This window comes from Pseudophryne corroboree, chromosome 3, assembly GCF_028390025.1.
Source record: "Pseudophryne corroboree isolate aPseCor3 chromosome 3, aPseCor3.hap2, whole genome shotgun sequence".
Classification (NCBI taxonomy): Eukaryota; Metazoa; Chordata; class Amphibia; order Anura; family Myobatrachidae; genus Pseudophryne; species Pseudophryne corroboree.
The window spans coordinates 765,804,593-765,821,593 of NC_086446.1; the positions used below are offsets into that span (position 1 = coordinate 765,804,593).

The 17,001-nt window shown below is 49.7% G+C and overlaps 1 protein-coding gene across 6 annotated transcripts in view; it reads left to right on the forward strand.

Annotated features, from left to right (window-relative positions):
* The window catches only part of SCNN1A (sodium channel epithelial 1 subunit alpha), a 147,048-nt gene that overhangs the window by 9,393 nt on the left and 120,654 nt on the right, over positions 1–17,001 (forward strand). The window contains exon 1 of one of the 6 annotated variants that reach the window (XM_063962417.1): positions 15,265–15,287. The exons of 3 other annotated variants lie outside the window; for them this stretch is intronic. The gene's annotated coding sequence lies outside the window, so the exon portion shown is untranslated. 2 more of the 6 variants (XM_063962416.1, XM_063962414.1) reach the window with 2 other exon arrangements.

A 17,001-nucleotide genomic window follows, 5' to 3' on the forward strand; every position in this document is an offset into this window, starting at 1 on the left:
AGAGCACAATGCAGGACATACAGATGGGAAGGGTGATAGACAGCACAATGCAGGACATACAGATGTGGAGGGTGATAGACAGCACAATGCAGGACATACAGATGGGGAGGGTGATAGACAGCACAGTGCAGGACATACAGATGGGGAGGGTGATAGAGAACACAATGCAGGATATACAGATGTGGAGGGTGATAGAGAGCACAATGCAGGACATACAGATGGGGAGGGTGATAGACTGCACAATGCAGGACATACACATATGGAGGGTGATAGACAGCACAATGCAGGACATACAGATGTGGAGGGTGATAGAGAGCACAATGCAGGACATACAGATGTGGAGGGTGATAGACAGCACAGTGCAGGACATACAGATTGGGAGGGTGATAGAGAGCACAATGCAGGACATACAGATGGGGAGGGTGATAGACAGCACAGTGCAGGACATACAGATGTGGAGGGTGATAGAGAGCACAATGCAGGACATACAGATGTGGAGGGTGACAGACAGCACAGTGCAGGACATACAGATGTGGAGGGTGATAGAGAGCACAATGCAGGATATACAGATGTGGAGGGTGATAGAGAGCACAATGCAGGACATACAGATGTGGAGGGTAATAGACAGCACAATGCAGGACATACAGATGTGGAGGGTGATAGAGAGCACAATGCAGGACATACAGATGTGGAGGGTGATAGACTGCACAATGCAGGACATACAGATGGGGAGGGTGATAGACAGCACAATGCAGGACATACAGATGGGGAGGGTGATAGAGAGCACAATGCAGGACATACAGATGGGGAGGGTGATAGAGAGCACAATGCAGGACATACAGATGGGGAGGGTGATAGACTGCACAATGCAGGACATACAGATGTGGAGGGTGATAGAGAGCACAATGCAGGACATACAGATGGGGAGGGTGATAGAGAGCACAATGCAGGATATACAGATGGGGAGGGTGATAGACTGCACAATGCAGGATATACAGATGGGGAGGGTGATAGACTGCACAATGCAGGACATACACATATGAAGGGTGATAGACAGCACAATGCAGGACATACAGATGGGGAGGGTGATAGACAGCACAGTGCAGGACATACAGATATGGAGGGTGATAGACAGCACAGTGCAGGACATACAGATGGGGAGGGTAATAGAGAGCACAGTGCAGGACATACAGATGGGGAGGGTAATAGACAGCACAATGCAGGACATACAGATATGGAGGGTGATAGACAGCACAGTGCAGGACATACAGATGGGGAGGGTAATAGAGAGCACAATGCAGGACATACAGATGGGGAGGGTGATAGACAGCACAATGCAGGACATACAGATGGGGAGGGTAATAGACAGCACAGTGCAGGACATACAGATAGGGTGATAGACAGCACAATGCAGGACATACAGATGGGGAGGGTGATAGATTGCACAATGCAGGACACACAGATGGGGAGTGTGATAGACTGCACAATTCAGGTCATACAGATGGGGAGGGTGATAGACTGCACAATGCAGGACATAAGGGCCCCATACACTTGTCCGACCTCATGTCCGAGGCGATCGCAAGCGATCACCCCGGCAGCCTCCCGGGGGCAGGATTGCCCAGGATACTTCGGATGCTGTCCTTTTGCATACGATGTATCTTCGGCTATCCTGGGCGATCCCCCAGGTCGGACCAGATTGAATGTGCAGCACATTCAATCTGGAGGATCCGATCCGATGCTCACGGGAACGCGCATCGGATCGGATTGGCCCGGAGACACCTCAAAAATGCCCGATTTCACCCAATATATCGGGCCGAATGACCGAATTGGGCTGAAATCTGGCATTATCGCTCTAGTGTATGGGGCCCTATACAGATGGGGAGGTGGATAGATTGCACAATGCAGGACATACAGATGTGGAAGGTGATAGAACGCACAATGCAGGACATACAGATGGGGAGGGGGATAGCACAATGCAGGACATACAGATGGGGAGGGTGATAGAACGCACAATGCAGGACATACAGATGGGGAGGGTGATAGCACAATGCAGGACATACAGATGGGGAGGGTGATTGACTGCACAATGCAGGACATACAGATGGGGAGGGTGATAGACTGCACAATGCAGGACATACAGATGGGGAGGGTGATAGAACGCACAATGCAGGACATACAGATGGGGAGGGGGATAGCACAATGCAGGACATACAGATGGGGAGGGTGATTGACTGCACAATGCAGGACATACAGATGTGGAGGGTGATTGACTGCACAATGCAGGACATACAGATGTGGAGGGTGATAGAACGCACAATGCAGGACATACAGATGGGGAGGGTGATAGACTGCACAATGCAGGACATACAGATGGGGAGGGTGATAGACTGCACAATGCAGGACAACAAAGTTCAGGAGGGAAACATTCTTCAAAGGAAGAGGAGTATTATAACTCGAGGACATGCACTGAGACTGGAGGGAGGCAGGTTCAGGGGAAATCTAAGGAAAAGTTACTTAACAGAAAGGGTAGTGGATAAGTGGAATAGCCTCCCATCAGAGGAGGTAGAGGCTAAGACTGTAGAGCAATGTAAACATGCTTGGTATAGGCATATGAATATCATTACAAAGAATTAAGGTTCAAAAAGGGTTGAGATTACCTAAAGGATAAAAAAGGTGCAGACTAGATGGGCCAAGTGGTTCTTATCTGCCGTCACATTCTATGTTTCTATTACAGATGGGGAGGGTGATAGACTGCACTATGAAGGACATACAGATGAGTTGGGTTGCACTATGAAGGACATACAGATGAGTTGGGTAGCACAATGCAGGACATACAGATGAGTTGGGCATCACAATGCAGGACATACAGATGAGTTGGGCAGCACAATGCAGGACATACAGATGAGTTGGGCATCACAATGCAGGACATACAGATGAGTTGGGCATCACAATGCAGGACATACAGAGGAGTTGGGCATCACAATGCAGGACATACAGAGGAGTTGGGCAGCACAATGCAGGACATACAGATGAGTTGGGTAGCACAATGCAGGACATACAGATGAGTTGGGTAGCACAATGAAGGACAACCTGATGGGAAGGGAAAAAGACTACATGATGCAGGACATACAGATGAAGGGGGCAAAAGGCACAGTGTAGAACATACAGATGAGGGGGTAGCATAATACAAAACACAGTGGGGCAATTTAGTACTACACATGCATATATGGGGTGATACCAATACAATACATACAGACCAAATGGCATATACAAATATATGCAGGCACATAAAACAACACAAACGAAACAAAGTGAAATAGAATAAGCTGGACAAAATATATATTTTCATTATTGCAATAGGAAGGTTAGTATGTTAGTATATGCTAAATATAATGTTTTTTTGGTTTCTAGACTATAGATTTAGTTCAATAGTTTTTTTAGAGATGTGCGGCGTGCACTTTTCGTGTTCTGTGTTTTGGTTTTGGTTCTAATTCTACTTTTGTGTTTTGGTTTTGGCTTGGTTTTGCCAAAACCACCCTTTCGTGTTTTGGTTTTGGATCTGGATGATTTTTGGGGGGAAAACATAAAAACAGCTAAAATCACAGAATTTAGGGGTTAATTTTGCTCCTACGGTATTATTAACCTCAATAACAATCATTTCCAGTCTATTCTGAACACCTCACAATATTGTTTTTAGGCCAAAAGGTTGCACCGAGGTTGCTGGATGACTAAGCTACAGTAAGCGACACAAGTGGACAACACAAACACCTGGCCCATCTAGGCATGGCACTGCAGTGTCAGGCAGGAGGGCAGATATAAACAAACGGCCCCAAATAGCACATCATGCAAAGAAGAAAAAGAATTGCAATGAGGTAGTTGTAAGCGACACAAGCCAAGCGACACAAACAATTGGCCCATCTAGGAGCGGCACTGCAGTGGCAGACAGGAGGGCAGATATAAAAAAAAGGCCCCAAACAGCACATGATGCAAAGAAGAAAAAAAGGTGCACCGAGGTTGCTGTATGACTAAGCTAAGCGACACAACCACCTGGCCCATCTAGTAGTGTCGCGCAGTGGCTGAATGTCGAGAGTGGGCCGCAATTGTTCAGTCCAGTGACAGTATCTTCAGCACGCTCCAGTCACTTTTAAAAAAATCTGCAATTGGTGGACTTATACGGCAGTACCCCAGGACTAATACAGCAGTACCCCTGGACTCATACGGCAGTGTCACACAGGATGGCACTTTTCAAAAACTAGGCCCCAAACAGCACCTCATGCTAAGATGTCGAAGAGGTGCAATGAGGTAGCTGTATGAATAAACCAAGCGACACAAACAATTCCAACTGGAATTATATGTCCAAATCACTGTAATTATTTGGCAAGATCCCTGTAATTAATAATTAAAAATCACTGATTTTAATTGGTAAAATCACTGTAATGCTACGTCCAAATCACTGGAATTAAATGGCAAAATCTCGCTATCGCCTGCCTAGTGAAGTGGAATCTAGATGGGATTTGGTACCGGGGACACAATAATCCATCAATTGTCTAAATCCCACTGCACTAATGGCGGATACCAGACGCACGTCTAACACCAACATAAGTGTCAAGGCCTCAGTTATGAGGGCTTCCATCATCATGTGAAGCTGAACCACTAGTCATGAACATAGGCCAGGGCCTCAGCCGTTCCTTGCCACTCCGTGTCGTAAATGGCATATTGGCAAGTTTACGTTTCTCCTCAGACGATTTAAATTTCTATTTTTGGTTCTTTTTACTGAACTTTGGCTTTTTGGATTTTACATGCCCTCTACTATCACATTGGGCATCGGCCTTGGCAGACGACGTTGATGGTATTACATCGTCTATGTCATGGCTAGTGGCAGCAGCTTCAGCACTAGGAGGAAGTGGTTCTTCTTGATCTTTCCCTATTTTCTCCTCAAACTTTTTGTTCTCCATTATTTTTTGGGAGTTATATGAGACAATGGGGGTAATTCCAAGTTGATCGCAGCAGGAAATTTTTTAGCAGTTGGGCAAAACCATGTGCACTGCAGGGGGGCAGATGTAACATTTGCAGAGAGAGTTAGATTTGGGTGGGTTATTTTGTTTCTGTGCAGGGTAAATACTGGCTGCTTTACTTTTACACTGCAATTTAGATTGCAGATTTAACTCACCACACCCAAATCTATCTCTCTCTGCACATGTTATATCTGCCTCCCCTGCAGTGCACATGGTTTTGCCCAACTGCTAACAAAATTCCTGCTGCGATCAACTTGGAATTACCCCCAATATGCGGCACAGGAATGACTGGAATTACTGATGAGACAGGACACTACCAATGGTCTGATGCAGCCCAACAGGTTGTTGTTGTTATAATTATTATACTGCAGCAGTGGACATATAGCAGCAGCGTATATCGTCACTGGAATTACTGATGAGACAGGACACTACCACTGGTCTGCACAACACAGCACCACACCACTTTATACAGCTACACTGGATAAATGGCAGCAGAGAACACCAACACTGTGATTGGCTGGACTGATGCAACACAATACACTACTACACTGGACTGGACTGAGCAGCACAAGACTTGCCACCCCACTTTCCCGCCCCAACACACAGACACTGAACACTGAGGACACGTCCTCTCTATACACTCTCCGAGACTGGAGTGAAAATGGCCTCGACGCGCAGCTCCTTATATGGAATCCAAATCCCGCGAGAATCCGACAGCGGGATGATGACGTTTTGCCACGTTCGGGTTTCCAAGTCAAGAGGGAAAATCCGAGCCTGGCTCGGATCCGGGCTCGGAAGGCAAAGTTCGGTATGGTGAACCGAACCCGCTCATCTCTAGTTTTTATACTAACCTTACTATTGCGATCATAATATATTCTATTGATGTTTGTGTGTATATAATTGTACAGTATATTTGCGGCATTTTCTGTTTTATTTGTTTTGATTTGTATTTGGTCCCCCCCTCCTCCCTCCAAGCAACAGTATCAGGATGAGAAAAAGGGTACCCTGTCTTTAGGTCGATAACACTTAGGTAAACACTCATTAGGTCGACCACTATTGGTTGACATGCATTATGTCGACATGTTCGCTAGGTCGACATGACCAAGGTCGACACATAAAAAGGTCGACACGAGTTTTTCTAAAAATTTTATATTTTTACGTTTTTCCTACTTTACGGTCCACGTGGCTATGATTGGGAATGGTAGCCTGTGCCGAGCGCAGCGGTAGCAGATCAAGGCACCTTGCCCAAAGCATGGCGAGCGGACGCGGTGCACTAATTGTGGTTCCTGATCACTTTACGAAGAAAGCGAACCCCAAAAAAGAAAAAAAAACTCATGTCGCCCTTTTTCCATGTCGACCTAATGACAGTGTCCACCTATTTCAGGTGTCGACCTAGTCACTGTCGACCAGTTGTGGTCGATCTAATGGCTGTCGACCTAGTTACTGTCGACCCAATGATCCACACCCAAACAAAAGGCCCTGAATAATACAGCACCAGGAATAGGAATGAACAGCGACCAGCGCCTGAGAGGTCGGACAATTTCATGTTATACAAGTTTTTTTGTGTGTTTTCTTTAATAAACAGATTTTGGAAAGGATATCTCTGTGGGTGAGGTATGGTGCCAGGGAATGACGGTGAGTGACGGGTAATTCAGCGAGTCAGGTATGAGGGCAGGAAGTGATGTTGAGTGAAGGGTATATATGTGTATATGTATATGTGTCTGCAGAATAGAAATGAAGGAGGCACCAACAGTGCATTATAAGTATAACAATTTAATAGGACATCACGGAACTTCTGAGGGAATGACGACACTCATATCATACCCTCCAACATAACCCATTCCATTAGGTACAATGATCTGTTCCTGGACTTCCTTGCCAGTGGCAGTTGCAGAGGTGGGGCTGTAGCACAGTCCAAATTCAAATAGAGGAGCCACACCCACTGCCAGTGAGTCCCGGGAAGCGATGTTTGTGAGTATGTGGGGTGGCAGTTGGGGGTGTGGTATGTTAGGTCGACTAGACTTAGGTCGACAGTGTCTAGGTTGGCCACTATTGGTCTACATGGGTTCTAGGCCGACAGGGACTCTAGGTCGACATGTAGTAGGCCAACGTGTCAAAAGGTCGACATGAGTTTTTTCACTTTTTTGGTGTCGTTTTCTCCGTACAGTGACCGGGAACCCCAATTAGTGCACCGTGTCCCCTCGCTTCGCTCGCCATGCTTTGGGCAAGGTGCCTCGCTCCGCTGCGCTCGACACAGGTTACCGTTCCCAATTGTAGTGCACATGGATCGTAAAGTATGAAAAAGTTCTAAAAATGGAAAGAAAAAAAACCTCATGTCGACCTTTTGTCATGTCAACCTAGAACATGTCGACCTAGAGTCCCTGTCGACCAATAGTGGTCGACCTAGACAGTGTCGACCTAACAACCGGATCCCGGCAGTTGGTGTGGCTCCCCTATTTGAATTTTGTATATAGTGAATATATAGTGCGTTTCTCCAATAAGACTCAAGGCATTTTACATGTGAGGATTAATAGCATATAATGGTATCTATGCGCACTACAATAGGTACAGTGAGGAAATACAACATGCACATTAAAATTATAATAGTAGAAATGAGCAAGACAATGATGCATACAGAGTCATCATCGATGGTTTGCCATTGATGGTGGAGATCCGATGGTTCTCCACCAGCAATGGCACCCTGTTAGTGATAAGTTTTTCTTTTTTCCAGAGGGGCATATAGCTTAGCCCCAGCCTCTTGTCACACAACTAAGCCCCACCCCCTGAACTTTACTGGTCCACCCCACAGGGGTGGCCATCAATGGGTGCCCACCATTGATGGTTCTCTGTCCATGGTTTGATGAGATCAATGTATGCCATCGATGGATAACTCACCAATGACCATCCCAGTTGTAGCCTGTTCCATTCTCTCTGTTGCCCCCTTTGCCTCAAAGTGTAATGCTGACATCACCTTAAGCACAGCGGCTCGTAAAACACTAACAAATTGATGTAGCTTGGGGGGAGATACCAAAAACCTACTGAAGGGGACAAATGGAGATTATAGCAACCAATCAGATTCTAGATATAATTTATCTAGAACATGCTATAAAATGATACGTGGAATATGATTGGTCGCTATGGGCAGCATTTTCATCTGTCCTCTTTAGTAGGTCTGAGACCGCTCCTGCCATAGCAAGCCTGGCAGTCACACCCTTTTCAGGTGTCCTCTTCTAGCCAGGCTATCTGCAGTGAATGGCAGCCAGGGCTGACCGACAATGTGATTCATGACCGCGGCCACGCTGGGAGGTCACGTGATGAATCCACGGGCCCTTGCTCCCAATATGCTCGCAGTCCCTCATTCATCCAGGTGATTCCATGTTTTTTGTTGACTGCCCTTATTAGGACTGATCATCATTTATAGGGCGGGATGTACTAAGAGGAAAATGCGCTAAAACCCCCTTTACGGGGATATTTCCACATTTTCAAATGTATACAGTAAGACCCGGCCGCCCGCTTTTCAATGCGGAGGGTATTGCCGTCATTTTATGGCGATACCCTATAGAAGCCTATGGTCTTCTTACCGCATGCCGTCACACCCGCCGCCCGGTGCACCTGGTGCTGGAAGGTGACGGAGAACCCCGGAAGGCCCCCGCACACCCTCTCCTCTGGACCACCAATCTTCGCAGGGGGCCACTGCCATCACATTGCATATGTTAGTACATGCAATTAGCATCGGTGTGATAGCAGGTGATTGCCCGCGAAGGCAAAACGCAGTAAAACTCCCATTTACGTGGCATTTCAGCATTTTCAAATGTACTAAGACCCGGCCGCCCGCTTTTCCATCTTTTCATGGTGATAACCTAAAGAACATAGGCGTGCGCAGCACATTTTATTAGGGGGTGCACCATCGGAGGGGTGTGTCTAGCACCGCCTTTTGGGCGTGTCTAGCACCATCTATTGACGGTCAACGCAATATAAAATATCCACCCTTGTACCAATCCTAATAAAGCAGATACATTGTCAGATGTTGTGGTGTGCACCAAACAAACACCCCTGATGGCACTCACTGCAATTACACTGCTCCTCCTCAGCCTGGTCTGGCTCCCCCTCTCTTTCCCCTGCAAGCTGCAGCAGCTTACTTACAAGTCAGTAACTCACTGACACTGACAGTCGCAGACTAGTACTGCTGCTGCTGCTCGGAAAACGAGTGACGTGTCAATGCGGCTGCCGACCGCCTGCCAGTATTGAATTTGTCTTCCTAAGAGGAATGCTGGCTGCATGCTGATCCTCATCAGTGGCTGGCATTGGCATAGCATAGAAGGAGAGAGGTGGGCATGTGGCGGGTGTGGCAGGTGGGCGTGCGATCATGTTTTTGTACATGGCGGTGGAGCCGGGAGTTTGAAAGCCGGTGGCAGTGACACCCTTGATTAACCCAGGCGTCCGGTCAATAATGCAGTCCTGACAAGGTGCAATGCAGAGGGGACAGTAATCAGCCTGCTCGGCGATCATTGCATCAGGCATGTGAGATTGGGTTGCCAGACATTAGGGGGTGCCTGTGCGCACCAGGCACCCCCCCTGCGCACACCTATGCTAAAGAAGCATTTGGGCTTCTTACCGCATCCCGTCACATCCGCCGCTCACGCTGACACACACCCCCATACCTGTATGCAGGCAGCTCCTGTCGCAGTCTCAACCTCCTCCTCCCCCAGGAATACAGCCATCTGTACTTCCGGCTGCAGGGAGGAGGAGGAGGAGCCTGGGACTGACAGCAGACGTCACCTCCCGGTGCTGGGATGTGACGGAAACCCCCGGTGCTGGGAGGTGACGGAGGCAAGGGGCAAACGCAGGATTTGTGAAGGGGGGTTTCCAAAGAGGGGGTGGAGACAAACATAAGGGGACGGGCACTCTATAGCCTGTCACTGTGCCTTCCAACAGTAATGTAATATGCAGTATAGAAATGGTAGCAATCATGGACTCATTGTCACTCAGAAAAGAAGACTCACAGGTGCTCACAGGCTGCTTCAACGTTTCGCTTTATGGGGGTAATTCCAAGTTGATCGCAGCAGGAATTTTATTAGCAGTTGGGCAAAACCATTTGCACTGCAGGGGAGGCAGATTTAACATGTGCAGAGAGAGTTAGATTTGGGTGGGGTGTGTTCAATCTGCAATCTAAATTGCAGTGTAAAAATAAAGCAGCCAGTATTTACCCTGCATAGAAACAAAATAACCCACCCAAATCTAACTCTTTCTGCACATGTTATATCTGCCTCCCTTGCAGTGCACATGGTTTTGCCCAACTGCTAACAAAATTCCTGCTGCGATCAACTTGGAATTAACCCCTATAATAACTATTAGAATAGAAACTAAAATGTTGGAGCCTGTGGGCACCTGTGAGGCTTCATTTCTGAGTGACAAAGAGTATATATATATATGTTTTTGTTTTGCATGTAGGCACCCGCGGTGAGGGCCGGGGAGATCAGTCAGAGGTTTCCTGCAGTTGGCCCGGCAAATAGACGCGTCGCTAGGGCAACGGGACGCGTTGCTAAGGTAACCAAAGCGGATGCTGTCTGACGTCACCGGACGTGACGCACCCGCGGCTGCAGCTGGCGGAAGCGCGCGCCGGACCCGGCTCTCCCATGGCGGTGACTTCTCTCCTATTTAGGTGAGTGTTATTCATTTGTATTGCTTGTTCCACTTGTTCATGCCTGCCTTGAAAACGGTGCATGGCACCGAAACGTCGGCTCCATATGGCATTTTTATGATGGACTTGATCCAATAAACAGCACCTTTATTATCATCGATCACGAGTGCCGCAGTTTTTCCACTTGCTTTATATATATATATATATATATATATATATATATATATACACACACACACACACACACAATGCAGTTTGGCCGGCACTTCACTTAAACGCTGTGCTGTTATAGTACCCGGGTGCCTTCCCCTGGATCAGCAAAGAGCCATACAACATGTGAGACAGAGACGGGCGGCACTCCACGGATTTGAAAATAATTTAGACAGCTACACAAGCTACAATATTTTAAAATCCATGGAGTGTCACCCGTCTCTCTCTCACACACATAGATAGATAGATAGATAGATAGATAGATAGATAGATAGATAGATAGATAGATAGATAGATAGATAGATGACAGAATGGCACTCAGTGGTCTTATTGTCAAAATAAAATCAAGGCAATCGCATCAAAGTTTGCAATGTTTCAGGTATTTATTACTCGTCAACAGGCAGCATGCATGTGCTGCCTGACAATGGGTAACAAATAGCCGAAACGTTGCAAACTTCGATGCGATTGCCTTGATTTTATTTTGACAATAAGACCACTGAGTGCCATTCTGTCGCTTATATATCACTACTATATATCACACACCATGGCAAATAATTTATTGAGAGTGGGAGTGGCAGCCAATCCGGAATATATATATATTTATTCCAGAGTGGCTGCCACTCCCATTCTCAATAAAAAAAAAATATATATATATATCTCCTATATAATAGCCCTATTCTGTGACCTTGTGATTCATTTGCTAACGCTGGGCGGAGTCACAACAGTGGGCGGAGTTATTCAAATGAGTCACAGAGATCTGGCCAAATCTACAGGAGACTAGGAGCAGAAGCAGATAGTATGGGCATGGCACAGGCAGGGGTGCATACCTCCCAGCTTTCTGCAGGAGCTTTCTTCAGACAGAAGGAGGGACACACACTCGGCGAAAAGGGGGCGTGGCTTCACGGGAGGGTCCCCGTTTTCGTCAGTGAGGGGGCATGCCCAGCGCTCTGTGAGCTGCTGGCATGCCCCCAGGGGCTGATTATGAGTCCGGGGGGCCCAGGGCACTTGAGACAGGGGAGCCCTATCTCACTGCTGTGCCTGCTGTGGGTTGGGGGCGTGGCCTAATCGCGGACCGTGCGGCCACGCCCCCTTATGCAAATTCCGATTTTTGTTTTTATTTTTTTTTATGGGATTTTGGCCCCTCAGCTAGGGGTAAATCCAGAGGAGGTGGTCGCTCCCCCCTACACACCCGCACAGGGAGAAGAAAGCAGGGAGACTGCTGCCTCCCTGCAACACCACAGACCTGCCAACACGCAGCAGCGTGTGCTGACTCTAGCACAATGCTGCCACTGTTGCTGGCAGACCGAGGGGGGGGGGGGGGGGGGGAGCTTCTGAGCTGGGACAGAGCTACTCCAGCCGGGGGGGCCTCTAAAACTGTGGGGCCAACGGTACGTATCCCCCGCCCCCCCCCCCCCCCCTTAATCCGGCTCTGCTGCTGGAACCCCCCCATTAATCCGTACCCCCTGATGCCCCCTCTCCCTCTGTCTCCACTATTCACCGCTGCTCTGCTAAGCAGAACAGCGAGTACAGGAGCTTTCCAACTGCCCCCCCCCACCGCCGGACACTGCGACCCGCGGGTGGGACAGTGGGACAGACCCAAAAAATGGGACTGTCCCGCGAAAATCGTGACATTTGGGAGGTATGGGGTGTGTGAGGGGTATGTCATACAGACAGACGGGCACCGGCTCACTGTGTGCTTGACCCCCCCACATCGGCATACTCAGCAGGGTCTCTCTGGTGCGGAGGAGCGTCACTTTCTGGTACCCTCCACGCTTCTTAGCTGCAGTTTAGTGGGGCACCTGCCGCTGTGCAGGTTCCATACTGCCTCTGTTATCTCCAGCCCCTGCGACCCCACCGCTAGCTGCAGCGCTGCCACCCGCAGTGGAGTGCGCCCAGCTCATTCACACACTTTAGCTGGCGGGTAGCGCTGCAGAAATCCGAGCTGCTTGCAGGCTCTGACCCCCTCCTCCCTCCAGCCGCAGCGTCTCCTGGGAGCTAACCAGTCACTCCCAGTCTCCCCTTACCACAGTGCCCGGAAGCCGTGAGGTCCGCGCCACGTGCATGCTATGACCCCCTCCTCCCTCCAGCCGCAGCATCTCCTGGGGGCTAGCCAGTCATTTCCAGTCTCACCTTACCACAGTGCCCGGCAGCTGCGCGAGGTCTGCGGTGTGTGACTGAGGAGGGGGGGAGGGATGCGGACTGGCAGAGAAAGCAGGACTCCAGCCTGAAAGAGTCAGCCATGCCAAGTCTCCAGCAGCAGCAGATCCCAACAGGTTGGAAAGGAACAGCAGCAGCCAGCAGCAGTGACTCCGGTAAGACACATCTGTCTGTCACCACTGTTTTGTCCCTAATACCAATCTCTCCCATGCCCTGTGTTCTGTCATGTCCCTGGCCTTGCCCTGCCACCCTTATTCTGGCCCTTTCACCCTTATCCTGGCCCTGTCACCCTTATGCTGGCCCTGTTACCCCTATCCTGGCCCTGTCACCCCTGTGCTTGCCCTGTGAACCCTATACTGGCCCTGTCACCCCTGTCCTGGTCCTGCCGCCCCGACCCTGGCCCTGTCACCCCTATCCTGTCCCTATCATTTCTGTCCTGGCCCCGTCACCCCTGTCCTGGCCCCGTCACCCCTGTCCTGGCCCCGTCACCCCTGTCCTGGCACCGTCACCCCTGTCCTGGCCCCGTCAACCCTGTACTGACCTTGTCACCCCTCTCCTGGCCCTGTTACTGCATACCCTCCAACTACCTTTTATGGCATGTACAGTACCCGCAGCGCCTCCAGACCTCTCCCCAATGCACCACACCTCCGCACCTTCCCCTCCACCACATGCGGCACTCCACCCCTCCCCCACATGCTGTGCCTCCAGACCCCCTACACCACCCGTGGCTCCCACTCCTCCACCCCTTCACCACCCACAGCACCTCCAGGCCCCTTCCACCATTCACCCCCCTTATACGTCTCCCCCCACACCTGCCCCCCTCCACCCGCAGCATCTGCAGACACCCTCCTCCATCAGCGGTCCCCCCCTCACCCACCCCTCCCCCACCAGTGGCACCCCTGCACCTGCCCCTCCACCACCTGCAGCACCTCCGGACCTCCTTTCCCATCCGCCGCAACACCCGTACCTGCCCCTACCCTACCCATGGTGCCTGCGGTCCCCTACCCAACCCCCGGCACACCCGTCCCTTCCCATCCCACAGCACCTCCGGAACCCTTCACCCATCCACAACATCCCCACACCTGCCCCTCTCCCACCCGTGGCACCCCTGCCCCTCCCCCACCTGCGGTGCCTCCGGACCCCTCCCCCATCTGCATCCCCCACTCCTCTGCCCCTCCCCCACGCGCAGCACCTCCCGAACCTTCCCCATCCGGGCCCCACCCCCACTTCTGCCTCCCCTCCACCCGCAGCATCTACAGGCACCATCCGCAGTCCCCCCCGCACCCGCTACATTCTGTACATCGTGCCCTGCAGGTGCTGTTCACGCCGTCGCAAGGGGCTGCGCCTCCTTCACCATCATTCATTGTGCAATATTTAACCACTAACAAAGGAATGCAGGTAATACTCCATATAATACAAATATTAAACCCCAGAAAGGCATGCAAGGGTTAAGGGGGCGTAGCCCCTTGCGACGGTGTGAAGAGCGCCCATAGGGCGCGATGAAGCACCTAGTATATATATATATATATATATATCCTCCAGCCCATCTGACAGGCTCCGTGCATCTCCCAGCCCTCCAACCTCCGGCGGGTGCCACTCACCAACAGTAACCAGTGAGGCTGGGGGTCATGCACTACAGTACCCACGCACAGTAACGTAGCAGCCAGCAGCAGGATCCCGGAGCCGGCGGTGAGAGAGGGACGCGCAGAGTCGGGAGGAAGACAGCGTGTCACGGGACCTGGCCATCTCTCCTACCCCAAAGGGTTTACAGTGCCTGGGATGAGCTGTGCGCTGCCGCTGCAGCTCCCCCTAGCCCCAGCCAGCCAGCTGCTAGCTCGGCCATCTTTTTGAACAGGAGGAGGAGGCAGCTGCAGTGTCACTGACACTGCTCTTCTGTCTCTCCACGGCCACCTGCACCCCTACAAATCGATCACTACGTCGATGTATCGGTGGCAGGGGGGTTTCTAGGTACTCGGAAACCCCCCCTGCGTGCGCTAGTGGAGGCCCCCGCATAGCCTCTCCTCCGGACCACCAATCTTCACAGGGGGCCACTGCCATCGTATTGCAATACTGATCGCATATGTTAGTACATATGTTAGTGTGTTAGGAGGCGATGGCTTGCGAAGATTATTAGTACATCCCGCCCACAGTCTTTCATATATGAACACTTTGCCATGCAGGTATAGCAGCAGTATCCTGCTGAATGTGACTTGCTGCAGTGATCTCACCTGTGGATGTGATAGAAAGTTACCTGTGCTTCCCAGGTCAGAAGTAGCAGAAGGGAGGGAGGGAGAGGGGAGGATCTCAGGTACCAGGCTGCCAGATTCAGCTGGAAAAAAACCAGTTCAAGCATTACTTGGTCCAGCTCAACCACTGAGGAGGGGAGGGGGAGCAGCAACAGAGTGAGCAGGTGAACAGGTGAGTGAGGAGAGAGCGATTGTGAGCTGGTCATTCTCAGCTGTGTAAGGTGAGGAGCTGGACACTGTGTCCTAGGAGATAGTAAAGAGGAAGAGGCGCGCTGGACTGAATTTCTTTCTAAGGGGAAAGAAGACACTCCAAGAGATTAAATGTACAAAAAGTCATAGACTCAGCGCAGAACCAGGAGTTCAGGTGTGTAACTTTTGTCCGATAAAACTATAGTACATAATTAGACAGCGATGTGGGTGAGAGGGGGTGGGGAGGTGCCACCTCGCACAGAGCCAGATCTCTGGGTTTTTTCCATGTGATACCTGAGAATGGTTTCCAAACAGGTGCATATCTGTTACTGCAGTCCTCCGGTATACCTAGTAGGTCATTTCTCCAGGATTTCTATCTGTGGTAGCAGGTGGGATAATTACTGACCATGTAAAATGGATTAACTCGCCTGTGCAATTTTAAAGAAATCCAGAAAACATGACCTGTTGGTGGTATTTGAGGACTGGAGTTTGGATTGCTGTCTAATTTTTGCAGGAGAAATTGAATACTTATACTCCTTTCACACCAAAGCCCCAGGTCTGGCCTGGGATTTGGAAGAAGGTTTTAATATGGGTCACGACCAGGATAGACCCCTTTCATACTGCGGCTCTGACCCGGGCTATTCACAAGTTGTTTTCACTGCACATGGGCGCGGTGCCAGTGCTTGGAGATGTCAATCTCCTTGAGCCGGGAATTTGGGGTCTCCCAGTGCTGTGAACGGGACCGCGTTGGATGGCCCGGTTTTCCCGTTCACACTCCCACTTTTGTAGATCCATTGTAGATTGTGTCCATACAGGAGATAGTGAATGTTTTGTCTCTGTGTGCCCTTTGTCAAATAAAATGAACCATTTAAAAACCATCCTTTAGAATGTAAGCTCTCGCGAGCAGGGCCTCTTCCCTCATGTGCTTATCCTTTTTCTTACTTTAATAATACTTATTCCAGTGTCGTCTGCTGATGTACAGTAGTTATGTTTATTTACCGTGTACTTGTCCTATACTGTCATCAACTGTAAGTTGCTGTTTTCCTATTTTGATTATTTGTTTATGTACTCTGTAATTGTGCGCTGCGGAACCCTTGTGGCGCCATATAAATGAAGGATAATAATAATAATAATGTGTACATACTTCTTAGAATTAGGAAATCGCAGTTACTAAATATTTAACTCAGTTTTGGACAATGGGCGCGAGATGTCAACATTCCGACCATCACGTAGAGGTGCGCAGCAAAACCTGTGACATTGGGCTACCGTAATTCCAAGAGATGTGCACAGCTGCTCATTGCCCAGAATTTAATTGCCCCTTTGTCTTATCGGGGGGAGTCTTGAAGTCTCTGAAAGTCTTTTATTTATGTTTTTGTTTTAGCAATTATATTTTGGATAATGAATGTTGTTATCGGGGTCGGCTCGACGCGGCTGTGCTTGGCGCCGGACTACTGTCTGCCATTTCAAATCAGGTGCCAGTTTGCTAGCCAATCAGAGCTCGCTTACCGGGCTGATTGGCTGCCAGACTGTGAGCTTTGATAGG